Consider the following 26,917-nt stretch of genomic DNA (forward strand, 5'->3'; position numbering starts at 1 on the left):
AATAGATTGCGCAAGAGTTGGCGGGTGCGATCATACCGGCACTAATGCCGGATCCCATCGAACTCATGATTAAGCGTGCTTGGGAGAGTAGTACTAGGATGGGTGACCTCGCAGGAAGTCCTCGTGTTGCACCCTCCATTTTATTTCATATAATGTTTTTTAGTTGCATTTTCTCGGCGTGGTGTAACTCATTCGTTATTTGCGTTTTGTGAAATAAACAATTTGAAGCGATATTTGGTGAATTTGCATTTAAATTGGCGCAAGCTGCGATAAAGGCGACCTTTATATGAATAGATTGCGCAAGAGTTGGCGGGTGCGATCATACCGGCACTAATGCCGGATCCCATCGAACTCATGATTAAGCGTGCTTGGCGCGAGTAGTACTAGGATGGGTGACCTCGCAGGAAGTCCTCGTGTTGCACCCTCCATTTTATTTCATATAATGTTTTTTAGTTGCATTTTCTCGGCGTGGTGTAACTCATTCGTTATTTGCGTTTTGTGAAATAAACAATTTGAAGCGATATTTGGTGAATTTGCATTTAAATTCGGCGCAAGCTGCGATAAAGGCGACCTTTATATGAATAGATTGCGCAAGAGTTGGCGGGTGCGATCATACCGGCACTAATGCCGGATCCCATCGAACTCATGATTAAGCGTGCTTGGCGAGTAGTACTAGGATGGGTGACCTCGCAGGAAGTCCTCGTGTTGCACCCTCCATTTTATTTCATATAATGTTTTTTAGTTGCATTTTCTCGGCGTGGTGTAACTCATTCGTTATTTGCGTTTTGTGAAATAAACAATTTGAAGCGATATTTGGTCGAATTTGCATTTAAATTGGCGCAAGCTGCGATAAAGGCGACCTTTATATGAATAGATTGCGCAAGAGTTGGCGGGTGCGATCATACCGGCACTAATGCCGGATCCCATCGAACTCATGATTAAGCGTGCTTGGGCGAGTAGTACTAGGATGGGTGACCTCGCAGGAAGTCCTCGTGTTGCACCCTCCATTTTATTTCATATAATGTTTTTTAGTTGCATTTTCTCGGCGTGGTGTAACTCATTCGTTATTTGCGTTTTGTGAAATAAACAATTTGAAGCGATATTTGGTCGAATTTGCATTTAAATTCGGCGCAAGCTGCGATAAAGGCGACCTTTATATGAATAGATTGCATGAGAGTTGGCAGTGCGATCATACCGGCACTAATGCCGGATCCCATCGAACTCATGATTAAGCGTGCTTGGCGAGAGTAGTACTAGGATGGGTGACCTCGCAGGAAGTCCTCGTGTTGCACCCTCCATTTTATTTCATATAATGTTTTTTTAGTTGCATTTTCTCGGCGTGGTGTAACTCATTCGTTATTTGCGTTTTGTGAAATAAACAATTTGAAGCGATATTTGGTGAATTTGCATTTAAATTGGCGCAAGCTGCGATAAAGGCGACCTTTATATGAATAGATTGCGCAAGAGTTGGCGGGTGCGATCATACCGGCACTAATGCGGATCCCATCGAACTCATGATTAAGCGTGCTTGGGCGAGTAGTACTAGGATGGGTGACCTCGCAGGAAGTCCTCGTGTTGCACCCTCCATTTTATTTCATATAATGTTTTTTAGTTGCATTTTCTCGGCGTGGTGTAACTCATTCGTTATTTGCGTTTTGTGAAATAAACAATTTGAAGCGATATTTGGTCGAATTTGCATTTAAATTTGGCGCAAGCTGCGATAAAGGCGACCTTTATATGAATAGATTGCGCAAGAGTTGGCGGGTGCGATCATACCGGCACTAATGCCGGATCCCATCGAACTCATGATTAAGCGTGCTTGGCGAGAGTAGTACTAGGATGGGTGACCTCGCAGGAAGTCCTCGTGTTGCACCCTCCATTTTATTTCATATAATGTTTTTTAGTTGCATTTTCTCGGCGTGGTGTAACTCATTCGTTATTTGCGTTTTGTGAAATAAACAATTTGAAGCGATATTTGGTGAATTTGCATTTAAATTCGGCGCAAGCTGCGATAAAGGCGACCTTTATATGAATAGATTGCGCAAGAGTTGGCGGGTGCGATCATACCGGCACTAATGCCGGATCCCATCGAACTCATGATTAAGCGTGCTTGGCGAGTAGTACTAGGATGGGTGACCTCGCAGGAAGTCCTCGTGTTGCACCCTCCATTTTATTTCATATAATGTTTTTTAGTTGCATTTTCTCGGCGTGGTGTAACTCATTCGTTATTTGCGTTTTGTGAAATAAACAATTTGAAGCGATATTTGGTCGAATTTGCATTTAAATTTGGCGCAAGCTGCGATAAGGCGACCTTTATATGAATAGATTGCGCAAGAGTTGGCGGGTGCGATCATACCGGCACTAATGCCGGATCCCATCGAACTCATGATTAAGCGTGCTTGGCGAGAGTAGTACTAGGATGGGTGACCTCGCAGGAAGTCCTCGTGTTGCACCCTCCATTTTATTTCATATAATGTTTTTTAGTTGCATTTTCTCGGCGTGGTGTAACTCATTCGTTATTTGCGTTTTGTGAAATAAACAATTTGAAGCGATATTTGGTGAATTTGCATTTAAATTGGCGCAAGCTGCGATAAAGGCGACCTTTATATGAATAGATTGCGCATGAGTTGGCGGGTGCGATCATACCGGCACTAATGCCGGATCCCATCGAACTCATGATTAAGCGTGCTTGGCGAGAGTAGTACTAGGATGGGTGACCTCTGCAGGAAGTCCTCGTGTTGCACCCTCCATTTTATTTCATATAATGTTTTTTAGTTGCATTTTCTCGGCGTGGTGTAACTCATTCGTTATTTGCGTTTTGTGAAATAAACAATTTGAAGCGATATTTGGTGAATTTGCATTTAAATTTGGCGCAAGCTGCGATAAAGGCGACCTTTATATGAATAGATTGCGCTTGAGAGTTGGCGGGTGCGATCATACCGGCACTAATGCCGGATCCCATCGAACTCATGATTAAGCGTGCTTGGCGAGAGTAGTACTAGGATGGGTGACCTCAGGAAGTCCTCGTGTTGCACCCTCCATTTTATTTCATATAATGTTTTTTTAGTTGCATTTTCTCGGCGTGGTGTAACTCATTCGTTATTTGCGTTTTGTGAAATAAACAATTTGAAGCGATATTTGGTCGAATTTGCATTTAAATTTGGCGCAAGCTGCGATAAAGGCGACCTTTATATGAATAGATTGCGCAAGAGTTGGCGGGTGCGATCATACCGGCACTAATGCCGGATCCCATCGAACTCATGATTAAGCGTGCTTGGGCGAGTAGTACTAGGATGGGTGACCTCGCAGGAAGTCCTCGTGTTGCACCCTCCATTTTATTTCATATAATGTTTTTTAGTTGCATTTTCTCGGCGTGGTGTAACTCATTCGTTATTTGCGTTTTGTGAAATAAACAATTTGAAGCGATATTTGGTGAATTTGCATTTAAATTGGCGCAAGCTGCGATAAAGGCGACCTTTATATGAATAGATTGCGCAAGAGTTGGCGGGTGCGATCATACCGGCACTAATGCCGGATCCCATCGAACTCATGATTAAGCGTGCTTGGCGAGAGTAGTACTAGGATGGGTGACCTCGCAGGAAGTCCTCGTGTTGCACCCTCCATTTTATTTCATATAATGTTTTTTAGTTGCATTTTCTCGGCGTGGTGTAACTCATTCGTTATTTGCGTTTTGTGAAATAAACAATTTGAAGCGATATTTGGTGAATTTGCATTTAAATTCGGCGCAAGCTGCGATAAAGGCGACCTTTATATGAATAGATTGCGCAAGAGTTGGCGAGTGCGATCATACCGGCACTAATGCCGGATCCCATCGAACTCATGATTAAGCGTGCTTGGCGAGTAGTACTAGGATGGGTGACCTCGCAGGAAGTCCTCGTGTTGCACCCTCCATTTTATTTCATATAATGTTTTTTAGTTGCATTTTCTCGGCGTGGTGTAACTCATTCGTTATTTGCGTTTTGTGAAATAAACAATTTGAAGCGATATTTGGTCGAATTTGCATTTAAATTGGCGCAAGCTGCGATAAAGGCGACCTTTATATGAATAGATTGCGCAAGAGTTGGCGGGTGCGATCATACCGGCACTAATGCCGGATCCCATCGAACTCATGATTAAGCGTGCTTGGCGAGTAGTACTAGGATGGGTGACCTCGCAGGAAGTCCTCGTGTTGCACCCTCCATTTTATTTCATATAATGTTTTTTAGTTGCATTTTCTCGGCGTGGTGTAACTCATTCGTTATTTGCGTTTTGTGAAATAAACAATTTGAAGCGATATTTGGTCGAATTTGCATTTAAATTCGGCGCAAGCTGCGATAAAGGCGACCTTTATATGAATAGATTGCGCAAGAGTTGGCGGGTGCGATCATACCGGCACTAATGCCGGATCCCATCGAACTCGCATGATTAAGCGTGCTTGGCGAGTAGTACTAGGATGGGTGACCTCGCAGGAAGTCCTCGTGTTGCACCCTCCATTTTATTTCATATAATGTTTTTTAGTTGCATTTTCTCGGCGTGGTGTAACTCATTCGTTATTTGCGTTTTGTGAAATAAACAATTTGAAGCGATATTTGGTGAATTTGCATTTAAATTGGCGCAAGCTGCGATAAAGGCGACCTTTATATGAATAGATTGCGCAAGAGTTGGCGGGTGCGATCATACCGGCACTAATGCCGGATCCCATCGAACTCATGATTAAGCGTGCTTGGGAGAGTAGTACTAGGATGGGTGACCTCGCAGGAAGTCCTCGTGTTGCACCCTCCATTTTATTTCATATAATGTTTTTTTAGTTGCATTTTCTCGGCGTGGTGTAACTCATTCGTTATTTGCGTTTTGTGAAATAAACAATTTGAAGCGATATTTGGTCGAATTTGCATTTAAATTGAGCGCAAGCTGCGATAAAGGCGACCTTTATATGAATAGATTGCATGAGAGTTGGCGGGTGCGATCATACCGGCACTAATGCCGGATCCCATCGAACTCATGATTAAGCGTGCTTGGCGAGAGTAGTACTAGGATGGGTGACCTCGCAGGAAGTCCTCGTGTTGCACCCTCCCATTTTATTTCATATAATGTTTTTTAGTTGCATTTTCTCGGCGTGGTGTAACTCATTCGTTATTTGCGTTTTGTGAAATAAACAATTTGAAGCGATATTTGGTGAATTTGCATTTAAATTGGCGCAAGCTGCGATAAAGGCGACCTTTATATGAATAGATTGCATGAGAGTTGGCGGGTGCGATCATACCGGCACTAATGCCGGATCCCATCGAACTCATGATTAAGCGTGCTTGGGCGAGTAGTACTAGGATGGGTGACCTCGCAGGAAGTCCTCGTGTTGCACCCTCCATTTTATTTCATATAATGTTTTTTTAGTTGCATTTTCTCGGCGTGGTGTAACTCATTCGTTATTTGCGTTTTGTGAAATAAACAATTTGAAGCGATATTTGGTCGAATTTGCATTTAAATTGGCGCAAGCTGCGATAAAGGCGACCTTTATATGAATAGATTGCGCAGAGTTGGCGGGTGCGATCATACCGGCACTAATGCCGGATCCCATCGAACTCATGATTAAGCGTGCTTGGCGAGTAGTACTAGGATGGGTGACCTCGCAGGAAGTCCTCGTGTTGCACCCTCCATTTTATTTCATATAATGTTTTTTAGTTGCATTTTCTCGGCGTGGTGTAACTCATTCGTTATTTGCGTTTTGTGAAATAAACAATTTGAAGCGATATTTGGTCGAATTTGCATTTAAATTGGCGCAAGCTGCGATAAAGGCGACCTTTATATGAATAGATTGCGCAGAGTTGGCGGGTGCGATCATACCGGCACTAATGCCGGATCCCATCGAACTCATGATTAAGCGTGCTTGGCGAGAGTAGTACTAGGATGGGTGACCTCGCAGGAAGTCCTCGTGTTGCACCCTCCATTTTATTTCATATAATGTTTTTTAGTTGCATTTTCTCGGCGTGGTGTAACTCATTCGTTATTTGCGTTTTGTGAAATAAACAATTTGAAGCGATATTTGGTCGAATTTGCATTTAAATTGGCGCAAGCTGCGATAAAGGCGACCTTTATATGAATAGATTGCGCAAGAGTTGGCGGGTGCGATCATACCGGCACTAATGCCGGATCCCATCGAACTCATGATTAAGCGTGCTTGGGCGAGTAGTACTAGGATGGGTGACCTCGCAGGAAGTCCTCGTGTTGCACCCTCCATTTTATTTCATATAATGTTTTTTTAGTTGCATTTTCTCGGCGTGGTGTAACTCATTCGTTATTTGCGTTTTGTGAAATAAACAATTTGAAGCGATATTTGGTGAATTTGCATTTAAATTTGGCGCAAGCTGCGATAAAGGCGACCTTTATATGAATAGATTGCGCAAGAGTTGGCGGGTGCGATCATACCGGCACTAATGCCGGATCCCATCGAACTCATGATTAAGCGTGCTTGGGCGAGTAGTACTAGGATGGGTGACCTCGCAGGAAGTCCTCGTGTTGCACCCTCCATTTTATTTCATATAATGTTTTTTAGTTGCATTTTCTCGGCGTGGTGTAACTCATTCGTTATTTGCGTTTTGTGAAATAAACAATTTGAAGCGATATTTGGTGAATTTGCATTTAAATTCGGCGCAAGCTGCGATAAAGGCGACCTTTATATGAATAGATTGCGCAAGAGTTGGCGGAGTGCGATCATACCGGCACTAATGCCGGATCCCATCGAACTCATGATTAAGCGTGCTTGGCGAGTAGTACTAGGATGGGTGACCTCGCAGGAAGTCCTCGTGTTGCACCCTCCCATTTTATTTCATATAATGTTTTTTTAGTTGCATTTTCTCGGCGTGGTGTAACTCATTCGTTATTTGCGTTTTGTGAAATAAACAATTTGAAGCGATATTTGGTCGAATTTGCATTTAAATTGGCGCAAGCTGCGATAAAGGCGACCTTTATATGAATAGATTGCGCAAGAGTTGGCGGGTGCGATCATACCGGCACTAATGCCGGATCCCATCGAACTCATGATTAAGCGTGCTTGGCGAGAGTAGTACTAGGATGGGTGACCTCGCAGGAAGTCCTCGTGTTGCACCCTCCATTTTATTTCATATAATGTTTTTTAGTTGCATTTTCTCGGCGTGGTGTAACTCATTCGTTATTTGCGTTTTGTGAAATAAACAATTTGAAGCGATATTTGGTCGAATTTGCATTTAAATTTGGCGCAAGCTGCGATAAAGGCGACCTTTATATGAATAGATTGCATGAGAGTTGGCGGGTGCGATCATACCGGCACTAATGCCGGATCCCATCGAACTCATGATTAAGCGTGCTTGGCGAGTAGTACTAGGATGGGTGACCTCGCAGGAAGTCCTCGTGTTGCACCCTCCATTTTATTTCATATAATGTTTTTTAGTTGCATTTTCTCGGCGTGGTGTAACTCATTCGTTATTTGCGTTTTGTGAAATAAACAATTTGAAGCGATATTTGGTCGAATTTGCATTTAAATTCGGCGCAAGCTGCGATAAAGGCGACCTTTATATGAATAGATTGCTTGAAGTTGGCGGGTGCGATCATACCGGCACTAATGCCGGATCCCATCGAACTCATGATTAAGCGTGCTTGGGAGAGTAGTACTAGGATGGGTGACCTCGCAGGAAGTCCTCGTGTTGCACCCTCCATTTTATTTCATATAATGTTTTTTAGTTGCATTTTCTCGGCGTGGTGTAACTCATTCGTTATTTGCGTTTTGTGAAATAAACAATTTGAAGCGATATTTGGTCGAATTTGCATTTAAATTTGGCGCAAGCTGCGATAAAGGCGACCTTTATATGAATAGATTCGCATGAGAAGTTGGCGGGTGCGATCATACCGGCACTAATGCCGGATCCCATCGAACTCATGATTAAGCGTGCTTGGCGAGAGTAGTACTAGGATGGGTGACCTCGCAGGAAGTCCTCGTGTTGCACCCTCCATTTTATTTCATATAATGTTTTTTAGTTGCATTTTCTCGGCGTGGTGTAACTCATTCGTTATTTGCGTTTTGTGAAATAAACAATTTGAAGCGATATTTGGTCGAATTTGCATTTAAATTCGGCGCAAGCTGCGATAAAGGCGACCTTTATATGAATAGATTGCGCAAGAGTTGGCGGGTGCGATCATACCGGCACTAATGCCGGATCCCATCGAACTCATGATTAAGCGTGCTTGGCGAGAGTAGTACTAGGATGGGTGACCTCGCAGGAAGTCCTCGTGTTGCACCCTCCATTTTATTTCATATAATGTTTTTTAGTTGCATTTTCTCGGCGTGGTGTAACTCATTCGTTATTTGCGTTTTGTGAAATAAACAATTTGAAGCGATATTTGGTCGAATTTGCATTTAAATTGGCGCAAGCTGCGATAAAGGCGACCTTTATATGAATAGATTGCTTGAGAGTTGGCGGGTGCGATCATACCGGCACTAATGCCGGATCCCATCGAACTCATGATTAAGCGTGCTTGGCGAGAGTAGTACTAGGATGGGTGACCTCGCAGGAAGTCCTCGTGTTGCACCCTCCCATTTTATTTCATATAATGTTTTTTAGTTGCATTTTCTCGGCGTGGTGTAACTCATTCGTTATTTGCGTTTTGTGAAATAAACAATTTGAAGCGATATTTGGTGAATTTGCATTTAAATTGGCGCAAGCTGCGATAAAGGCGACCTTTATATGAATAGATTGCTTGAGAGTTGGCGGAGTGCGATCATACCGGCACTAATGCGGATCCCATCGAACTCATGATTAAGCGTGCTTGGCGAGTAGTACTAGGATGGGTGACCTCGCAGGAAGTCCTCGTGTTGCACCCTCCATTTTATTTCATATAATGTTTTTTAGTTGCATTTTCTCGGCGTGGTGTAACTCATTCGTTATTTGCGTTTTGTGAAATAAACAATTTGAAGCGATATTTGGTGAATTTGCATTTAAATTCGGCGCAAGCTGCGATAAAGGCGACCTTTATATGAATAGATTGCGCAGAAGTTGGCGGGTGCGATCATACCGGCACTAATGCCGGATCCCATCGAACTCATGATTAAGCGTGCTTGGCGAGTAGTACTAGGATGGGTGACCTCGCAGGAAGTCCTCGTGTTGCACCCTCCATTTTATTTCATATAATGTTTTTTTAGTTGCATTTTCTCGGCGTGGTGTAACTCATTCGTTATTTGCGTTTTGTGAAATAAACAATTTGAAGCGATATTTGGTCGAATTTGCATTTAAATTTGGCGCAAGCTGCGATAAAGGCGACCTTTATATGAATAGATTGCGCAAGAGTTGGCGGGTGCGATCATACCGGCACTAATGCCGGATCCCATCGAACTCATGATTAAGCGTGCTTGGCGAGAGTAGTACTAGGATGGGTGACCTCGCAGGAAGTCCTCGTGTTGCACCCTCCATTTTATTTCATATAATGTTTTTTTAGTTGCATTTTCTCGGCGTGGTGTAACTCATTCGTTATTTGCGTTTTGTGAAATAAACAATTTGAAGCGATATTTGGTCGAATTTGCATTTAAATTTGGCGCAAGCTGCGATAAAGGCGACCTTTATATGAATAGATTGCGCATGAGAGTTGGCGGGTGCGATCATACCGGCACTAATGCCGGATCCCATCGAACTCATGATTAAGCGTGCTTGGGAGAGTAGTACTAGGATGGGTGACCTCGCAGGAAGTCCTCGTGTTGCACCCTCCATTTTATTTCATATAATGTTTTTTAGTTGCATTTTCTCGGCGTGGTGTAACTCATTCGTTATTTGCGTTTTGTGAAATAAACAATTTGAAGCGATATTTGGTGAATTTGCATTTAAATTGGCGCAAGCTGCGATAAAGGCGACCTTTATATGAATAGATTGCATGAGAGTTGGCGGGTGCGATCATACCGGCACTAATGCCGGATCCCATCGAACTCCATGATTAAGCGTGCTTGGCGAGAGTAGTACTAGGATGGGTGACCTCGCAGGAAGTCCTCGTGTTGCACCCTCCATTTTATTTCATATAATGTTTTTTAGTTGCATTTTCTCGGCGTGGTGTAACTCATTCGTTATTTGCGTTTTGTGAAATAAACAATTTGAAGCGATATTTGGTGAATTTGCATTTAAATTTGGCGCAAGCTGCGATAAAGGCGACCTTTATATGAATAGATTCTTGCAAGAAGTTGGCGGGTGCGATCATACCGGCACTAATGCCGGATCCCATCGAACTCATGATTAAGCGTGCTTGGCGAGAGTAGTACTAGGATGGGTGACCTCGCAGGAAGTCCTCGTGTTGCACCCTCCATTTTATTTCATATAATGTTTTTTAGTTGCATTTTCTCGGCGTGGTGTAACTCATTCGTTATTTGCGTTTTGTGAAATAAACAATTTGAAGCGATATTTGGTCGAATTTGCATTTAAATTGGCGCAAGCTGCGATAAAGGCGACCTTTATATGAATAGATTGCGCAAGAGTTGGCGGGTGCGATCATACCGGCACTAATGCCGGATCCCATCGAACTCATGATTAAGCGTGCTTGGCGAGAGTAGTACTAGGATGGGTGACCTCGCAGGAAGTCCTCGTGTTGCACCCTCCATTTTATTTCATATAATGTTTTTTAGTTGCATTTTCTCGGCGTGGTGTAACTCATTCGTTATTTGCGTTTTGTGAAATAAACAATTTGAAGCGATATTTGGTCGAATTTGCATTTAAATTGGCGCAAGCTGCGATAAAGGCGACCTTTATATGAATAGATTGCGCAAGAGTTGGCGGGTGCGATCATACCGGCACTAATGCCGGATCCCATCGAACTCATGATTAAGCGTGCTTGGCGAGAGTAGTACTAGGATGGGTGACCTCGCAGGAAGTCCTCGTGTTGCACCCTCCATTTTATTTCATATAATGTTTTTTAGTTGCATTTTCTCGGCGTGGTGTAACTCATTCGTTATTTGCGTTTTGTGAAATAAACAATTTGAAGCGATATTTGGTCGAATTTGCATTTAAATTGGCGCAAGCTGCGATAAAGGCGACCTTTATATGAATAGATTGCGCGAGAGTTGGCGGGTGCGATCATACCGGCACTAATGCCGGATCCCATCGAACTCATGATTAAGCGTGCTTGGCGAGAGTAGTACTAGGATGGGTGACCTCGCAGGAAGTCCTCGTGTTGCACCCTCCATTTTATTTCATATAATTTTTTTAGTTGCATTTTCTCGGCGTGGTGTAACTCATTCGTTATTTGCGTTTTGTGAAATAAACAATTTGAAGCGATATTTGGTCGAATTTGCATTTAAATTGGCGCAAGCTGCGATAAAGGCGACCTTTATATGAATAGATTGCGCAAGAGTTGGCGGGTGCGATCATACCGGCACTAATGCCGGATCCCATCGAACTCATGATTAAGCGTGCTTGGCGAGTAGTACTAGGATGGGTGACCTCGCAGGAAGTCCTCGTGTTGCACCCTCCATTTTATTTCATATAATGTTTTTTAGTTGCATTTTCTCGGCGTGGTGTAACTCATTCGTTATTTGCGTTTTGTGAAATAAACAATTTGAAGCGATATTTGGTCGAATTTGCATTTAAATTCGGCGCAAGCTGCGATAAAGGCGACCTTTATATGAATAGATTGCGCAAGAGTTGGCGGGTGCGATCATACCGGCACTAATGCCGGATCCCATCGAACTCATGATTAAGCGTGCTTGGCGAGTAGTACTAGGATGGGTGACCTCGCAGGAAGTCCTCGTGTTGCACCCTCCCATTTTATTTCATATAATGTTTTTTAGTTGCATTTTCTCGGCGTGGTGTAACTCATTCGTTATTTGCGTTTTGTGAAATAAACAATTTGAAGCGATATTTGGTGAATTTGCATTTAAATTTGGCGCAAGCTGCGATAAAGGCGACCTTTATATGAATAGATTGCATGAGAGTTGGCGGGTGCGATCATACCGGCACTAATGCCGGATCCCATCGAACTCATGATTAAGCGTGCTTGGGCGAGTAGTACTAGGATGGGTGACCTCGCAGGAAGTCCTCGTGTTGCACCCTCCATTTTATTTCATATAATGTTTTTTTAGTTGCATTTTCTCGGCGTGGTGTAACTCATTCGTTATTTGCGTTTTGTGAAATAAACAATTTGAAGCGATATTTGGTCAATTTGCATTTAAATTGGCGCAAGCTGCGATAAAGGCGACCTTTATATGAATAGATTGCGCAAGAGTTGGCGGGTGCGATCATACCGGCACTAATGCCGGATCCCATCGAACTCATGATTAAGCGTGCTTGGCGAGAGTAGTACTAGGATGGGTGACCTCGCAGGAAGTCCTCGTGTTGCACCCTCCATTTTATTTCATATAATGTTTTTTAGTTGCATTTTCTCGGCGTGGTGTAACTCATTCGTTATTTGCGTTTTGTGAAATAAACAATTTGAAGCGATATTTGGTCGAATTTGCATTTAAATTGGCGCAAGCTGCGATAAAGGCGACCTTTATATGAATAGATTGCTTGAGAGTTGGCGGGTGCGATCATACCGGCACTAATGCCGGATCCCATCGAACTCATGATTAAGCGTGCTTGGCGAGAGTAGTACTAGGATGGGTGACCTCGCAGGAAGTCCTCGTGTTGCACCCTCCCATTTTATTTCATATAATGTTTTTTAGTTGCATTTTCTCGGCGTGGTGTAACTCATTCGTTATTTGCGTTTTGTGAAATAAACAATTTGAAGCGATATTTGGTCGAATTTGCATTTAAATTTGGCGCAAGCTGCGATAAAGGCGACCTTTATATGAATAGATTGCGCAAGAGTTGGCGGGTGCGATCATACCGGCACTAATGCCGGATCCCATCGAACTCATGATTAAGCGTGCTTGGCGAGTAGTACTAGGATGGGTGACCTCGCAGGAAGTCCTCGTGTTGCACCCTCCATTTTATTTCATATAATGTTTTTTAGTTGCATTTTCTCGGCGTGGTGTAACTCATTCGTTATTTGCGTTTTGTGAAATAAACAATTTGAAGCGATATTTGGTCGAATTTGCATTTAAATTGGCGCAAGCTGCGATAAAGGCGACCTTTATATGAATAGATTGCGCAAGAGTTGGCGGGTGCGATCATACCGGCACTAATGCCGGATCCCATCGAACTCATGATTAAGCGTGCTTGGCGAGAGTAGTACTAGGATGGGTGACCTCAGGAAGTCCTCGTGTTGCACCCTCCATTTTATTTCATATAATGTTTTTTAGTTGCATTTTCTCGGCGTGGTGTAACTCATTCGTTATTTGCGTTTTGTGAAATAAACAATTTGAAGCGATATTTGGTCGAATTTGCATTTAAATTGGCGCAAGCTGCGATAAAGGCGACCTTTATATGAATAGATTGCGCAAGAGTTGGCGGGTGCGATCATACCGGCACTAATGCCGGATCCCATCGAACTCATGATTAAGCGTGCTTGGCGAGTAGTACTAGGATGGGTGACCTCGCAGGAAGTCCTCGTGTTGCACCCTCCATTTTATTTCATATAATGTTTTTTAGTTGCATTTTCTCGGCGTGGTGTAACTCATTCGTTATTTGCGTTTTGTGAAATAAACAATTTGAAGCGATATTTGGTGAATTTGCATTTAAATTGGCGCAAGCTGCGATAAGGCGACCTTTATATGAATAGATTGCGCGAGAGTTGGCGGGTGCGATCATACCGGCACTAATGCCGGATCCCATCGAACTCATGATTAAGCGTGCTTGGGCGAGTAGTACTAGGATGGGTGACCTCGCAGGAAGTCCTCGTGTTGCACCCTCCATTTTATTTCATATAATGTTTTTTTAGTTGCATTTTCTCGGCGTGGTGTAACTCATTCGTTATTTGCGTTTTGTGAAATAAACAATTTGAAGCGATATTTGGTGAATTTGCATTTAAATTGGCGCAAGCTGCGATAAAGGCGACCTTTATATGAATAGATTGCTTGAGAGTTGGCGGGTGCGATCATACCGGCACTAATGCCGGATCCCATCGAACTCATGATTAAGCGTGCTTGGCGAGAGTAGTACTAGGATGGGTGACCTCGCAGGAAGTCCTCGTGTTGCACCCTCCATTTTATTTCATATAATGTTTTTTAGTTGCATTTTCTCGGCGTGGTGTAACTCATTCGTTATTTGCGTTTTGTGAAATAAACAATTTGAAGCGATATTTGGTCGAATTTGCATTTAAATTTGGCGCAAGCTGCGATAAAGGCGACCTTTATATGAATAGATTGCGCAAGAGTTGGCGGGTGCGATCATACCGGCACTAATGCCGGATCCCATCGAACTCCATGATTAAGCGTGCTTGGGCGAGTAGTACTAGGATGGGTGACCTCGCAGGAAGTCCTCGTGTTGCACCCTCCCATTTTATTTCATATAATGTTTTTTAGTTGCATTTTCTCGGCGTGGTGTAACTCATTCGTTATTTGCGTTTTGTGAAATAAACAATTTGAAGCGATATTTGGTGAATTTGCATTTAAATTCGGCGCAAGCTGCGATAAAGGCGACCTTTATATGAATAGATTGCGCAAGAGTTGGCGGGTGCGATCATACCGGCACTAATGCCGGATCCCATCGAACTCATGATTAAGCGTGCTTGGCGAGAGTAGTACTAGGATGGGTGACCTCGCAGGAAGTCCTCGTGTTGCACCCTCCATTTTATTTCATATAATGTTTTTTAGTTGCATTTTCTCGGCGTGGTGTAACTCATTCGTTATTTGCGTTTTGTGAAATAAACAATTTGAAGCGATATTTGGTCAATTTGCATTTAAATTTGGCGCAAGCTGCGATAAAGGCGACCTTTATATGAATAGATTGCGCAAGAGTTGGCGGGTGCGATCATACCGGCACTAATGCCGGATCCCATCGAACTCATGATTAAGCGTGCTTGGCGAGTAGTACTAGGATGGGTGACCTCGCAGGAAGTCCTCGTGTTGCACCCTCCATTTTATTTCATATAATGTTTTTTAGTTGCATTTTCTCGGCGTGGTGTAACTCATTCGTTATTTGCGTTTTGTGAAATAAACAATTTGAAGCGATATTTGGTGAATTTGCATTTAAATTCGGCGCAAGCTGCGATAAAGGCGACCTTTATATGAATAGATTGCGCAAGAGTTGGCGGGTGCGATCATACCGGCACTAATGCGGATCCCATCGAACTCATGATTAAGCGTGCTTGGCGAGAGTAGTACTAGGATGGGTGACCTCGCAGGAAGTCCTCGTGTTGCACCCTCCATTTTATTTCATATAATGTTTTTTAGTTGCATTTTCTCGGCGTGGTGTAACTCATTCGTTATTTGCGTTTTGTGAAATAAACAATTTGAAGCGATATTTGGTGAATTTGCATTTAAATTCGGCGCAAGCTGCGATAAAGGCGACCTTTATATGAATAGATTGCTTGAGAGTTGGCGGGTGCGATCATACCGGCACTAATGCCGGATCCCATCGAACTCATGATTAAGCGTGCTTGGCGAGAGTAGTACTAGGATGGGTGACCTCGCAGGAAGTCCTCGTGTTGCACCCTCCATTTTATTTCATATAATGTTTTTTAGTTGCATTTTCTCGGCGTGGTGTAACTCATTCGTTATTTGCGTTTTGTGAAATAAACAATTTGAAGCGATATTTGGTGAATTTGCATTTAAATTCGGCGCAAGCTGCGATAAGGCGACCTTTATATGAATAGATTGCGTGAGAGTTGGCGGGTGCGATCATACCGGCACTAATGCCGGATCCCATCGAACTCATGATTAAGCGTGCTTGGCGAGAGTAGTACTAGGATGGGTGACCTCGCAGGAAGTCCTCGTGTTGCACCCTCCATTTTATTTCATATAATGTTTTTTAGTTGCATTTTCTCGGCGTGGTGTAACTCATTCGTTATTTGCGTTTTGTGAAATAAACAATTTGAAGCGATATTTGGTCGAATTTGCATTTAAATTTGGCGCAAGCTGCGATAAAGGCGACCTTTATATGAATAGATTGCGCAAGAGTTGGCGGGTGCGATCATACCGGCACTAATGCCGGATCCCATCGAACTCATGATTAAGCGTGCTTGGCGAGTAGTACTAGGATGGGTGACCTCGCAGGAAGTCCTCGTGTTGCACCCTCCCATTTTATTTCATATAATGTTTTTTAGTTGCATTTTCTCGGCGTGGTGTAACTCATTCGTTATTTGCGTTTTGTGAAATAAACAATTTGAAGCGATATTTGGTGAATTTGCATTTAAATTCGGCGCAAGCTGCGATAAAGGCGACCTTTATATGAATAGATTGCGCAAGAGTTGGCGGGTGCGATCATACCGGCACTAATGCCGGATCCCATCGAACTCATGATTAAGCGTGCTTGGCGAGTAGTACTAGGATGGGTGACCTCGCAGGAAGTCCTCGTGTTGCACCCTCCATTTTATTTCATATAATGTTTTTTAGTTGCATTTTCTCGGCGTGGTGTAACTCATTCGTTATTTGCGTTTTGTGAAATAAACAATTTGAAGCGATATTTGGTCGAATTTGCATTTAAATTGGCGCAAGCTGCGATAAAGGCGACCTTTATATGAATAGATTGCGCAAGAGTTGGCGGGTGCGATCATACCGGCACTAATGCCGGATCCCATCGAACTCATGATTAAGCGTGCTTGGCGAGTAGTACTAGGATGGGTGACCTCGCAGGAAGTCCTCGTGTTGCACCCTCCATTTTATTTCATATAATGTTTTTTAGTTGCATTTTCTCGGCGTGGTGTAACTCATTCGTTATTTGCGTTTTGTGAAATAAACAATTTGAAGCGATATTTGGTCGAATTTGCATTTAAATTTGGCGCAAGCTGCGATAAAGGCGACCTTTATATGAATAGATTGCGCAAGAGTTGGCGGGTGCGATCATACCGGCACTAATGCCGGATCCCATCGAACTCATGATTAAGCGTGCTTGGCGAGTAGTACTAGGATGGGTGACCTCGCAGGAAGTCCTCGTGTTGCACCCTCCATTTTATTTCATATAATGTTTTTTAGTTGCATTTTCTCGGCGTGGTGTAACTCATTCGTTATTTGCGTTTTGTGAAATAAACAATTTGAAGCGATATTTGGTGAATTTGCATTTAAATTGAGGCGCAAGCTGCGATAAGGCGACCTTTATATGAATAGATTGCGCAAGAGTTGGCGGGTGCGATCATACCGGCACTAATGCCGGATCCCATCGAACTCATGATTAAGCGTGCTTGGCGAGAGTAGTACTAGGATGGGTGACCTCGCAGGAAGTCCTCGTGTTGCACCCTCCATTTTATTTCATATAATGTTTTTTAGTTGCATTTTCTCGGCGTGGTGTAACTCATTCGTTATTTGCGTTTTGTGAAATAAACAATTTGAAGCGATATTTGGTCGAATTTGCATTTAAATTCGGCGCAAGCTGCGATAAAGGCGACCTTTATATGAATAGATTGCTTGAGAGTTGGCGGGTGCGATCATACCGGCACTAATGCCGGATCCCATCGAACTCATGATTAAGCGTGCTTGGCGAGTAGTACTAGGATGGGTGACCTCGCAGGAAGTCCTCGTGTTGCACCCTCCATTTTATTTCATATAATGTTTTTTAGTTGCATTTTCTCGGCGTGGTGTAACTCATTCGTTATTTGCGTTTTGTGAAATAAACAATTTGAAGCGATATTTGGTCGAATTTGCATTTAAATTTGGCGCAAGCTGCGATAAAGGCGACCTTTATATGAATAGATTGCGCGAGAGTTGGCGGGTGCGATCATACCGGCACTAATGCCGGATCCCATCGAACTCATGATTAAGCGTGCTTGGCGAGAGTAGTACTAGGATGGGTGACCTCGCAGGAAGTCCTCGTGTTGCACCCTCCCATTTTATTTCATATAATGTTTTTTAGTTGCATTTTCTCGGCGTGGTGTAACTCATTCGTTATTTGCGTTTTGTGAAATAAACAATTTGAAGCGATATTTGGTCGAATTTGCATTTAAATTGGCGCAAGCTGCGATAAAGGCGACCTTTATATGAATAGATTGCGAGAGTTGGCGGGTGCGATCATACCGGCACTAATGCGGATCCCATCGAACTCATGATTAAGCGTGCTTGGCGAGAGTAGTACTAGGATGGGTGACCTCGCAGGAAGTCCTCGTGTTGCACCCTCCATTTTATTTCATATAATGTTTTTTAGTTGCATTTTCTCGGCGTGGTGTAACTCATTCGTTATTTGCGTTTTGTGAAATAAACAATTTGAAGCGATATTTGGTCGAATTTGCATTTAAATTTGGCGCAAGCTGCGATAAAGGCGACCTTTATATGAATAGATTATGAGAGTTGGCGGGTGCGATCATACCGGCACTAATGCCGGATCCCATCGAACTCATGATTAAGCGTGCTTGGGCGAGTAGTACTAGGATGGGTGACCTCGCAGGAAGTCCTCGTGTTGCACCCTCCATTTTATTTCATATAATGTTTTTTAGTTGCATTTTCTCGGCGTGGTGTAACTCATTCGTTATTTGCGTTTTGTGAAATAAACAATTTGAAGCGATATTTGGTGAATTTGCATTTAAATTGGCGCAAGCTGCGATAAAGGCGACCTTTATATGAATAGATTGCGCAAAGTTGGCGGGTGCGATCATACCGGCACTAATGCCGGATCCCATCGAACTCATGATTAAGCGTGCTTGGGCGAGTAGTACTAGGATGGGTGACCTCGCAGGAAGTCCTCGTGTTGCACCCTCCATTTTATTTCATATAATGTTTTTTAGTTGCATTTTCTCGGCGTGGTGTAACTCATTCGTTATTTGCGTTTTGTGAAATAAACAATTTGAAGCGATATTTGGTGAATTTGCATTTAAATTGGCGCAAGCTGCGATAAAGGCGACCTTTATATGAATAGATTGCGCAAGAGTTGGCGGGTGCGATCATACCGGCACTAATGCCGGATCCCATCGAACTCATGATTAAGCGTGCTTGGCGAGTAGTACTAGGATGGGTGACCTCGCAGGAAGTCCTCGTGTTGCACCCTCCATTTTATTTCATATAATGTTTTTTTAGTTGCATTTTCTCGGCGTGGTGTAACTCATTCGTTATTTGCGTTTTGTGAAATAAACAATTTGAAGCGATATTTGGTGAATTTGCATTTAAATTGGCGCAAGCTGCGATAAGGCGACCTTTATATGAATAGATTGCGCAAGAGTTGGCGGGTGCGATCATACCGGCACTAATGCCGGATCCCATCGAACTCATGATTAAGCGTGCTTGGCGAGTAGTACTAGGATGGGTGACCTCGCAGGAAGTCCTCGTGTTGCACCCTCCATTTTATTTCATATAATGTTTTTTAGTTGCATTTTCTCGGCGTGGTGTAACTCATTCGTTATTTGCGTTTTGTGAAATAAACAATTTGAAGCGATATTTGGTCGAATTTGCATTTAAATTTGGCGCAAGCTGCGATAAAGGCGACCTTTATATGAATAGATTGCTTGAGAGTTGGCGGGTGCGATCATACCGGCACTAATGCGGATCCCATCGAACTCATGATTAAGCGTGCTTGGCGAGAGTAGTACTAGGATGGGTGACCTCGCAGGAAGTCCTCGTGTTGCACCCTCCATTTTATTTCATATAATGTTTTTTAGTTGCATTTTCTCGGCGTGGTGTAACTCATTCGTTATTTGCGTTTTGTGAAATAAACAATTTGAAGCGATATTTGGTGAATTTGCATTTAAATTTGGCGCAAGCTGCGATAAAGGCGACCTTTATATGAATAGATTGCGCAAGAGTTGGCGGGTGCGATCATACCGGCACTAATGCCGGATCCCATCGAACTCATGATTAAGCGTGCTTGGCGAGTAGTACTAGGATGGGTGACCTCGCAGGAAGTCCTCGTGTTGCACCCTCCATTTTATTTCATATAATGTTTTTTTAGTTGCATTTTCTCGGCGTGGTGTAACTCATTCGTTATTTGCGTTTTGTGAAATAAACAATTTGAAGCGATATTTGGTCGAATTTGCATTTAAATTCGGCGCAAGCTGCGATAAGGCGACCTTTATATGAATAGATTGCGCAAGAGTTGGCGGGTGCGATCATACCGGCACTAATGCCGGATCCCATCGAACTCATGATTAAGCGTGCTTGGGAGAGTAGTACTAGGATGGGTGACCTCGCAGGAAGTCCTCGTGTTGCACCCTCCATTTTATTTCATATAATGTTTTTTTAGTTGCATTTTCTCGGCGTGGTGTAACTCATTCGTTATTTGCGTTTTGTGAAATAAACAATTTGAAGCGATATTTGGTCGAATTTGCATTTAAATTCGGCGCAAGCTGCGATAAAGGCGACCTTTATATGAATAGATTGCGCAAGAGTTGGCGGGTGCGATCATACCGGCACTAATGCCGGATCCCATCGAACTCATGATTAAGCGTGCTTGGGCGAGTAGTACTAGGATGGGTGACCTCGCAGGAAGTCCTCGTGTTGCACCCTCCATTTTATTTCATATAATGTTTTTTAGTTGCATTTTCTCGGCGTGGTGTAACTCATTCGTTATTTGCGTTTTGTGAAATAAACAATTTGAAGCGATATTTGGTCGAATTTGCATTTAAATTGAGGCGCAAGCTGCGATAAAGGCGACCTTTATATGAATAGATTGCATGAGAGTTGGCGGGTGCGATCATACCGGCACTAATGCCGGATCCCATCGAACTCATGATTAAGCGTGCTTGGCGAGTAGTACTAGGATGGGTGACCTCGCAGGAAGTCCTCGTGTTGCACCCTCCATTTTATTTCATATAATGTTTTTTAGTTGCATTTTCTCGGCGTGGTGTAACTCATTCGTTATTTGCGTTTTGTGAAATAAACAATTTGAAGCGATATTTGGTCGAATTTGCATTTAAATTCGGGCAAGCTGCGATAAAGGCGACCTTTATATGAATAGATTGCGCAAGAGTTGGCGGGTGCGATCATACCGGCACTAATGCCGGATCCCATCGAACTCATGATTAAGCGTGCTTGGCGAGAGTAGTACTAGGATGGGTGACCTCGCAGGAAGTCCTCGTGTTGCACCCTCCATTTTATTTCATATAATGTTTTTTAGTTGCATTTTCTCGGCGTGGTGTAACTCATTCGTTATTTGCGTTTTGTGAAATAAACAATTTGAAGCGATATTTGGTGAATTTGCATTTAAATTGGGCGCAAGCTGCGATAAGGCGACCTTTATATGAATAGATTGCGCAAGAGTTGGCGGGTGCGATCATACCGGCACTAATGCCGGATCCCATCGAACTCATGATTAAGCGTGCTTGGCGAGTAGTACTAGGATGGGTGACCTCGCAGGAAGTCCTCGTGTTGCACCCTCCATTTTATTTCATATAATGTTTTTTAGTTGCATTTTCTCGGCGTGGTGTAACTCATTCGTTATTTGCGTTTTGTGAAATAAACAATTTGAAGCGATATTTGGTCGAATTTGCATTTAAATTCGGCGCAAGCTGCGATAAAGGCGACCTTTATATGAATAGATTGCGCAGAGAGTTGGCGGGTGCGATCATACCGGCACTAATGCCGGATCCCATCGAACTCATGATTAAGCGTGCTTGGCGAGTAGTACTAGGATGGGTGACCTCGCAGGAAGTCCTCGTGTTGCACCCTCCATTTTATTTCATATAATGTTTTTTAGTTGCATTTTCTCGGCGTGGTGTAACTCATTCGTTATTTGCGTTTTGTGAAATAAACAATTTGAAGCGATATTTGGGTGAATTTGCATTTAAATTGGCGCAAGCTGCGATAAGGCGACCTTTATATGAATAGATTGCGCAAGAGTTGGCGAGTGCGATCATACCGGCACTAATGCCGGATCCCATCGAACTCATGATTAAGCGTGCTTGGGCGAGTAGTACTAGGATGGGTGACCTCGCAGGAAGTCCTCGTGTTGCACCTCCATTTTATTTCATATAATGTTTTTTAGTTGCATTTTCTCGGCGTGGTGTAACTCATTCGTTATTTGCGTTTTGTGAAATAAACAATTTGAAGCGATATTTGGTCGAATTTGCATTTAAATTCGGCGCAAGCTGCGATAAAGGCGACCTTTATATGAATAGATTGTGCAAGAGTTGGCGGGTGCGATCATACCGGCACTAATGCCGGATCCCATCGAACTCATGATTAAGCGTGCTTGGCGAGTAGTACTAGGATGGGTGACCTCGCAGGAAGTCCTCGTGTTGCACCCTCCCATTTTATTTCATATAATGTTTTTTTAGTTGCATTTTCTCGGCGTGGTGTAACTCATTCGTTATTTGCGTTTTGTGAAATAAACAATTTGAAGCGATATTTGGTCGAATTTGCATTTAAATTTGGCGCAAGCTGCGATAAAGGCGACCTTTATATGAATAGATTGCGCAAGAGTTGGCGGGTGCGATCATACCGGCACTAATGCCGGATCCCATCGAACTCATGATTAAGCGTGCTTGGCGAGAGTAGTACTAGGATGGGTGACCTCGCAGGAAGTCCTCGTGTTGCACCCTCCATTTTATTTCATATAATGTTTTTTAGTTGCATTTTCTCGGCGTGGTGTAACTCATTCGTTATTTGCGTTTTGTGAAATAAACAATTTGAAGCGATATTTGGTCGAATTTGCATTTAAATTGGCGCAAGCTGCGATAAAGGCGACCTTTATATGAATAGATTGCGCAAGAGTTGGCGGGTGCGATCATACCGGCACTAATGCCGGATCCCATCGAACTCATGATTAAGCGTGCTTGGCGAGAGTAGTACTAGGATGGGTGACCTCGCAGGAAGTCCTCGTGTTGCACCCTCCATTTTATTTCATATAATGTTTTTTAGTTGCATTTTCTCGGCGTGGTGTAACTCATTCGTTATTTGCGTTTTGTGAAATAAACAATTTGAAGCGATATTTGGTCGAATTTGCATTTAAATTGGCGCAAGCTGCGATAAAGGCGACCTTTATATGAATAGATTGCTTGAGAGTTGGCGGGTGCGATCATACCGGCACTAATGCCGGATCCCATCGAACTCATGATTAAGCGTGCTTGGCGAGTAGTACTAGGATGGGTGACCTCGCAGGAAGTCCTCGTGTTGCACCCTCCATTTTATTTCATATAATGTTTTTTTAGTTGCATTTTCTCGGCGTGGTGTAACTCATTCGTTATTTGCGTTTTGTGAAATAAACAATTTGAAGCGATATTTGGTCGAATTTGCATTTAAATTGGCGCAAGCTGCGATAAAGGCGACCTTTATATGAATAGATTGCGCATGAGAGTTGGCGGGTGCGATCATACCGGCACTAATGCCGGATCCCATCGAACTCATGATTAAGCGTGCTTGGCGAGTAGTACTAGGATGGGTGACCTCGCAGGAAGTCCTCGTGTTGCACCCTCCATTTTATTTCATATAATGTTTTTTTAGTTGCATTTTCTCGGCGTGGTGTAACTCATTCGTTATTTGCGTTTTGTGAAATAAACAATTTGAAGCGATATTTGGTGAATTTGCATTTAAATTTGGCGCAAGCTGCGATAAAGGCGACCTTTATATGAATAGATTGCGCAAGAGTTGGCGAGTGCGATCATACCGGCACTAATGCCGGATCCCATCGAACTCATGATTAAGCGTGCTTGGCGAGTAGTACTAGGATGGGTGACCTCGCAGGAAGTCCTCGTGTTGCACCCTCCATTTTATTTCATATAATGTTTTTTAGTTGCATTTTCTCGGCGTGGTGTAACTCATTCGTTATTTGCGTTTTGTGAAATAAACAATTTGAAGCGATATTTGGTGAATTTGCATTTAAATTTGGGCGCAAGCTGCGATAAAGGCGACCTTTATATGAATAGATTGCGCATGAGAGTTGGCGAGTGCGATCATACCGGCACTAATGCCGGATCCCATCGAACTCATGATTAAGCGTGCTTGGCGAGTAGTACTAGGATGGGTGACCTCGCAGGAAGTCCTCGTGTTGCACCTCCATTTTATTTCATATAATGTTTTTTAGTTGCATTTTCTCGGCGTGGTGTAACTCATTCGTTATTTGCGTTTTGTGAAATAAACAATTTGAAGCGATATTTGGTCGAATTTGCATTTAAATTTGGCGCAAGCTGCGATAAAGGCGACCTTTATATGAATAGATTGCGTAGAAGTTGGCGGGTGCGATCATACCGGCACTAATGCCGGATCCCATCGAACTCATGATTAAGCGTGCTTGGCGAGAGTAGTACTAGGATGGGTGACCTCGCAGGAAGTCCTCGTGTTGCACCCTCCATTTTATTTCATATAATGTTTTTTTAGTTGCATTTTCTCGGCGTGGTGTAACTCATTCGTTATTTGCGTTTTGTGAAATAAACAATTTGAAGCGATATTTGGTCGAATTTGCATTTAAATTAGGCGCAAGCTGCGATAAAGGCGACCTTTATATGAATAGATTGCTTGAGAGTTGGCGGGTGCGATCATACCGGCACTAATGCCGGATCCCATCGAACTCATGATTAAGCGTGCTTGGCGAGAGTAGTACTAGGATGGGTGACCTCGCAGGAAGTCCTCGTGTTGCACCCTCCATTTTATTTCATATAATGTTTTTTAGTTGCATTTTCTCGGCGTGGTGTAACTCATTCGTTATTTGCGTTTTGTGAAATAAACAATTTGAAGCGATATTTGGTGAATTTGCATTTAAATTGGCGCAAGCTGCGATAAAGGCGACCTTTATATGAATAGATTGCTTGAGAGTTGGCGGGTGCGATCATACCGGCACTAATGCCGGATCCCATCGAACTCATGATTAAGCGTGCTTGGGCGAGTAGTACTAGGATGGGTGACCTCGCAGGAAGTCCTCGTGTTGCACCCTCCATTTTATTTCATATAATGTTTTTTAGTTGCATTTTCTCGGCGTGGTGTAACTCATTCGTTATTTGCGTTTTGTGAAATAAACAATTTGAAGCGATATTTGGTCGAATTTGCATTTAAATTGGCGCAAGCTGCGATAAAGGCGACCTTTATATGAATAGATTGCGCAAGAGTTGGCGGGTGCGATCATACCGGCACTAATGCCGGATCCCATCGAACTCATGATTAAGCGTGCTTGGCGAGTAGTACTAGGATGGGTGACCTCGCAGGAAGTCCTCGTGTTGCACCCTCCATTTTATTTCATATAATGTTTTTTAGTTGCATTTTCTCGGCGTGGTGTAACTCATTCGTTATTTGCGTTTTGTGAAATAAACAATTTGAAGCGATATTTGGTCGAATTTGCATTTAAATTGAGGCGCAAGCTGCGATAAAGGCGACCTTTATATGAATAGATTGCGCAAGAGTTGGCGAGTGCGATCATACCGGCACTAATGCCGGATCCCATCGAACTCATGATTAAGCGTGCTTGGCGAGAGTAGTACTAGGATGGGTGACCTCGCAGGAAGTCCTCGTGTTGCACCCTCCATTTTATTTCATATAATGTTTTTTAGTTGCATTTTCTCGGCGTGGTGTAACTCATTCGTTATTTGCGTTTTGTGAAATAAACAATTTGAAGCGATATTTGGTCGAATTTGCATTTAAATTCGGCGCAAGCTGCGATAAAGGCGACCTTTATATGAATAGATTGCGCAAGAGTTGGCGGGTGCGATCATACCGGCACTAATGCCGGATCCCATCGAACTCATGATTAAGCGTGCTTGGCGAGTAGTACTAGGATGGGTGACCTCGCAGGAAGTCCTCGTGTTGCACCCTCCATTTTATTTCATATAATGTTTTTTAGTTGCATTTTCTCGGCGTGGTGTAACTCATTCGTTATTTGCGTTTTGTGAAATAAACAATTTGAAGCGATATTTGGTGAATTTGCATTTAAATTTGGCGCAAGCTGCGATAAAGGCGACCTTTATATGAATAGATTGCGCATGAGTTGGCGGGTGCGATCATACCGGCACTAATGCCGGATCCCATCGAACTCATGATTAAGCGTGCTTGGCGAGAGTAGTACTAGGATGGGTGACCTCGCAGGAAGTCCTCGTGTTGCACCTCCATTTTATTTCATATAATGTTTTTTAGTTGCATTTTCTCGGCGTGGTGTAACTCATTCGTTATTTGCGTTTTGTGAAATAAACAATTTGAAGCGATATTTGGTCGAATTTGCATTTAAATTTGGCGCAAGCTGCGATAAAGGCGACCTTTATATGAATAGATTGCGCGAGAGTTGGCGGGTGCGATCATACCGGCACTAATGCCGGATCCCATCGAACTCATGATTAAGCGTGCTTGGCGAGTAGTACTAGGATGGGTGACCTCGCAGGAAGTCCTCGTGTTGCACCCTCCATTTTATTTCATATAATGTTTTTTTAGTTGCATTTTCTCGGCGTGGTGTAACTCATTCGTTATTTGCGTTTTGTGAAATAAACAATTTGAAGCGATATTTGGTCGAATTTGCATTTAAATTCGGCGCAAGCTGCGATAAAGGCGACCTTTATATGAATAGATTGCGCAAGAGTTGGCGGGTGCGATCATACCGGCACTAAATGCGGATCCCATCGAACTCATGATTAAGCGTGCTTGGCGAGAGTAGTACTAGGATGGGTGACCTCGCAGGAAGTCCTCGTGTTGCACCTCCCATTTTATTTCATATAATGTTTTTTAGTTGCATTTTCTCGGCGTGGTGTAACTCATTCGTTATTTGCGTTTTGTGAAATAAACAATTTGAAGCGATATTTGGTCGAATTTGCATTTAAATTTGGCGCAAGCTGCGATAAAGGCGACCTTTATATGAATAGATTGCGCAAGAGTTGGCGGGTGCGATCATACCGGCACTAATGCCGGATCCCATCGAACTCATGATTAAGCGTGCTTGGCGAGAGTAGTACTAGGATGGGTGACCTCGCAGGAAGTCCTCGTGTTGCACCCTCCATTTTATTTCATATAATGTTTTTTTAGTTGCATTTTCTCGGCGTGGTGTAACTC

General features: G+C 43.1%; 57 pseudogenes; all 57 read left to right on the top strand.

Moving 5' to 3' along the window:
* Positions 1-22: 22 nt before the first annotated feature.
* LOC128037644 (5S ribosomal RNA) lies at positions 23-135 on the top strand (annotated as a pseudogene).
* A 176-nt stretch (positions 136-311) lies between these two features.
* Positions 312-425, top strand: LOC128037601 (5S ribosomal RNA; annotated as a pseudogene).
* A 466-nt stretch (positions 426-891) lies between these two features.
* LOC128037693 (5S ribosomal RNA) lies at positions 892-1,004 on the top strand (annotated as a pseudogene).
* Positions 1,005-1,472: 468 nt separating this feature from the next.
* On the top strand, positions 1,473-1,584 carry LOC128037446 (5S ribosomal RNA; annotated as a pseudogene).
* A 178-nt stretch (positions 1,585-1,762) lies between these two features.
* LOC128037529 (5S ribosomal RNA) lies at positions 1,763-1,876 on the top strand (annotated as a pseudogene).
* A 466-nt stretch (positions 1,877-2,342) lies between these two features.
* On the top strand, positions 2,343-2,456 carry LOC128037530 (5S ribosomal RNA; annotated as a pseudogene).
* Positions 2,457-2,926: 470 nt separating this feature from the next.
* Positions 2,927-3,038, top strand: LOC128037673 (5S ribosomal RNA; annotated as a pseudogene).
* A 179-nt stretch (positions 3,039-3,217) lies between these two features.
* LOC128037694 (5S ribosomal RNA) lies at positions 3,218-3,330 on the top strand (annotated as a pseudogene).
* A 176-nt stretch (positions 3,331-3,506) lies between these two features.
* Positions 3,507-3,620, top strand: LOC128037531 (5S ribosomal RNA; annotated as a pseudogene).
* A 1,046-nt stretch (positions 3,621-4,666) lies between these two features.
* LOC128037645 (5S ribosomal RNA) lies at positions 4,667-4,779 on the top strand (annotated as a pseudogene).
* Positions 4,780-4,958: 179 nt separating this feature from the next.
* On the top strand, positions 4,959-5,072 carry LOC128037533 (5S ribosomal RNA; annotated as a pseudogene).
* Positions 5,073-5,249: 177 nt separating this feature from the next.
* LOC128037695 (5S ribosomal RNA) lies at positions 5,250-5,362 on the top strand (annotated as a pseudogene).
* A 465-nt stretch (positions 5,363-5,827) lies between these two features.
* Positions 5,828-5,941, top strand: LOC128037534 (5S ribosomal RNA; annotated as a pseudogene).
* A 177-nt stretch (positions 5,942-6,118) lies between these two features.
* LOC128037696 (5S ribosomal RNA) lies at positions 6,119-6,231 on the top strand (annotated as a pseudogene).
* Positions 6,232-6,409: 178 nt separating this feature from the next.
* Positions 6,410-6,522, top strand: LOC128037698 (5S ribosomal RNA; annotated as a pseudogene).
* A 469-nt stretch (positions 6,523-6,991) lies between these two features.
* LOC128037535 (5S ribosomal RNA) lies at positions 6,992-7,105 on the top strand (annotated as a pseudogene).
* Positions 7,106-7,572: 467 nt separating this feature from the next.
* LOC128037646 (5S ribosomal RNA) lies at positions 7,573-7,685 on the top strand (annotated as a pseudogene).
* Positions 7,686-7,865: 180 nt separating this feature from the next.
* Positions 7,866-7,979, top strand: LOC128037536 (5S ribosomal RNA; annotated as a pseudogene).
* A 178-nt stretch (positions 7,980-8,157) lies between these two features.
* Positions 8,158-8,271, top strand: LOC128037537 (5S ribosomal RNA; annotated as a pseudogene).
* A 177-nt stretch (positions 8,272-8,448) lies between these two features.
* LOC128037538 (5S ribosomal RNA) lies at positions 8,449-8,562 on the top strand (annotated as a pseudogene).
* Positions 8,563-9,319: 757 nt separating this feature from the next.
* On the top strand, positions 9,320-9,433 carry LOC128037539 (5S ribosomal RNA; annotated as a pseudogene).
* A 181-nt stretch (positions 9,434-9,614) lies between these two features.
* On the top strand, positions 9,615-9,727 carry LOC128037647 (5S ribosomal RNA; annotated as a pseudogene).
* A 176-nt stretch (positions 9,728-9,903) lies between these two features.
* On the top strand, positions 9,904-10,018 carry LOC128037555 (5S ribosomal RNA; annotated as a pseudogene).
* A 179-nt stretch (positions 10,019-10,197) lies between these two features.
* LOC128037540 (5S ribosomal RNA) lies at positions 10,198-10,311 on the top strand (annotated as a pseudogene).
* A 177-nt stretch (positions 10,312-10,488) lies between these two features.
* Positions 10,489-10,602, top strand: LOC128037541 (5S ribosomal RNA; annotated as a pseudogene).
* A 177-nt stretch (positions 10,603-10,779) lies between these two features.
* On the top strand, positions 10,780-10,893 carry LOC128037542 (5S ribosomal RNA; annotated as a pseudogene).
* Positions 10,894-11,070: 177 nt separating this feature from the next.
* LOC128037544 (5S ribosomal RNA) lies at positions 11,071-11,184 on the top strand (annotated as a pseudogene).
* Positions 11,185-11,940: 756 nt separating this feature from the next.
* LOC128037699 (5S ribosomal RNA) lies at positions 11,941-12,053 on the top strand (annotated as a pseudogene).
* Positions 12,054-12,230: 177 nt separating this feature from the next.
* On the top strand, positions 12,231-12,344 carry LOC128037545 (5S ribosomal RNA; annotated as a pseudogene).
* A 177-nt stretch (positions 12,345-12,521) lies between these two features.
* LOC128037546 (5S ribosomal RNA) lies at positions 12,522-12,635 on the top strand (annotated as a pseudogene).
* Positions 12,636-13,103: 468 nt separating this feature from the next.
* Positions 13,104-13,215, top strand: LOC128037674 (5S ribosomal RNA; annotated as a pseudogene).
* Positions 13,216-13,679: 464 nt separating this feature from the next.
* On the top strand, positions 13,680-13,792 carry LOC128037700 (5S ribosomal RNA; annotated as a pseudogene).
* Positions 13,793-13,969: 177 nt separating this feature from the next.
* On the top strand, positions 13,970-14,083 carry LOC128037547 (5S ribosomal RNA; annotated as a pseudogene).
* Positions 14,084-14,261: 178 nt separating this feature from the next.
* LOC128037549 (5S ribosomal RNA) lies at positions 14,262-14,375 on the top strand (annotated as a pseudogene).
* A 178-nt stretch (positions 14,376-14,553) lies between these two features.
* LOC128037548 (5S ribosomal RNA) lies at positions 14,554-14,667 on the top strand (annotated as a pseudogene).
* A 466-nt stretch (positions 14,668-15,133) lies between these two features.
* Positions 15,134-15,246, top strand: LOC128037593 (5S ribosomal RNA; annotated as a pseudogene).
* Positions 15,247-15,423: 177 nt separating this feature from the next.
* Positions 15,424-15,537, top strand: LOC128037550 (5S ribosomal RNA; annotated as a pseudogene).
* Positions 15,538-15,713: 176 nt separating this feature from the next.
* On the top strand, positions 15,714-15,827 carry LOC128037551 (5S ribosomal RNA; annotated as a pseudogene).
* A 1,336-nt stretch (positions 15,828-17,163) lies between these two features.
* Positions 17,164-17,277, top strand: LOC128037552 (5S ribosomal RNA; annotated as a pseudogene).
* Positions 17,278-17,745: 468 nt separating this feature from the next.
* Positions 17,746-17,859, top strand: LOC128037553 (5S ribosomal RNA; annotated as a pseudogene).
* Positions 17,860-18,035: 176 nt separating this feature from the next.
* Positions 18,036-18,148, top strand: LOC128037594 (5S ribosomal RNA; annotated as a pseudogene).
* A 176-nt stretch (positions 18,149-18,324) lies between these two features.
* Positions 18,325-18,437, top strand: LOC128037701 (5S ribosomal RNA; annotated as a pseudogene).
* A 175-nt stretch (positions 18,438-18,612) lies between these two features.
* Positions 18,613-18,725, top strand: LOC128037702 (5S ribosomal RNA; annotated as a pseudogene).
* Positions 18,726-19,479: 754 nt separating this feature from the next.
* LOC128037595 (5S ribosomal RNA) lies at positions 19,480-19,592 on the top strand (annotated as a pseudogene).
* A 467-nt stretch (positions 19,593-20,059) lies between these two features.
* Positions 20,060-20,172, top strand: LOC128037648 (5S ribosomal RNA; annotated as a pseudogene).
* Positions 20,173-20,351: 179 nt separating this feature from the next.
* On the top strand, positions 20,352-20,464 carry LOC128037438 (5S ribosomal RNA; annotated as a pseudogene).
* A 468-nt stretch (positions 20,465-20,932) lies between these two features.
* Positions 20,933-21,046, top strand: LOC128037554 (5S ribosomal RNA; annotated as a pseudogene).
* Positions 21,047-21,801: 755 nt separating this feature from the next.
* Positions 21,802-21,914, top strand: LOC128037626 (5S ribosomal RNA; annotated as a pseudogene).
* A 469-nt stretch (positions 21,915-22,383) lies between these two features.
* Positions 22,384-22,497, top strand: LOC128037556 (5S ribosomal RNA; annotated as a pseudogene).
* Positions 22,498-22,674: 177 nt separating this feature from the next.
* LOC128037557 (5S ribosomal RNA) lies at positions 22,675-22,788 on the top strand (annotated as a pseudogene).
* Positions 22,789-24,128: 1,340 nt separating this feature from the next.
* LOC128037558 (5S ribosomal RNA) lies at positions 24,129-24,242 on the top strand (annotated as a pseudogene).
* Positions 24,243-24,421: 179 nt separating this feature from the next.
* Positions 24,422-24,535, top strand: LOC128037559 (5S ribosomal RNA; annotated as a pseudogene).
* Positions 24,536-24,711: 176 nt separating this feature from the next.
* On the top strand, positions 24,712-24,824 carry LOC128037439 (5S ribosomal RNA; annotated as a pseudogene).
* Positions 24,825-25,292: 468 nt separating this feature from the next.
* LOC128037630 (5S ribosomal RNA) lies at positions 25,293-25,406 on the top strand (annotated as a pseudogene).
* Positions 25,407-25,873: 467 nt separating this feature from the next.
* On the top strand, positions 25,874-25,987 carry LOC128037611 (5S ribosomal RNA; annotated as a pseudogene).
* Positions 25,988-26,455: 468 nt separating this feature from the next.
* LOC128037653 (5S ribosomal RNA) lies at positions 26,456-26,569 on the top strand (annotated as a pseudogene).
* Positions 26,570-26,747: 178 nt separating this feature from the next.
* Positions 26,748-26,861, top strand: LOC128037560 (5S ribosomal RNA; annotated as a pseudogene).
* Positions 26,862-26,917: the final 56 nt, after the last annotated feature.

This window comes from Gossypium raimondii, unplaced genomic scaffold, assembly GCF_025698545.1.
Source record: "Gossypium raimondii isolate GPD5lz unplaced genomic scaffold, ASM2569854v1 Contig00262, whole genome shotgun sequence".
Lineage (NCBI taxonomy): Eukaryota > Viridiplantae > Streptophyta > Magnoliopsida > Malvales > Malvaceae > Gossypium > Gossypium raimondii.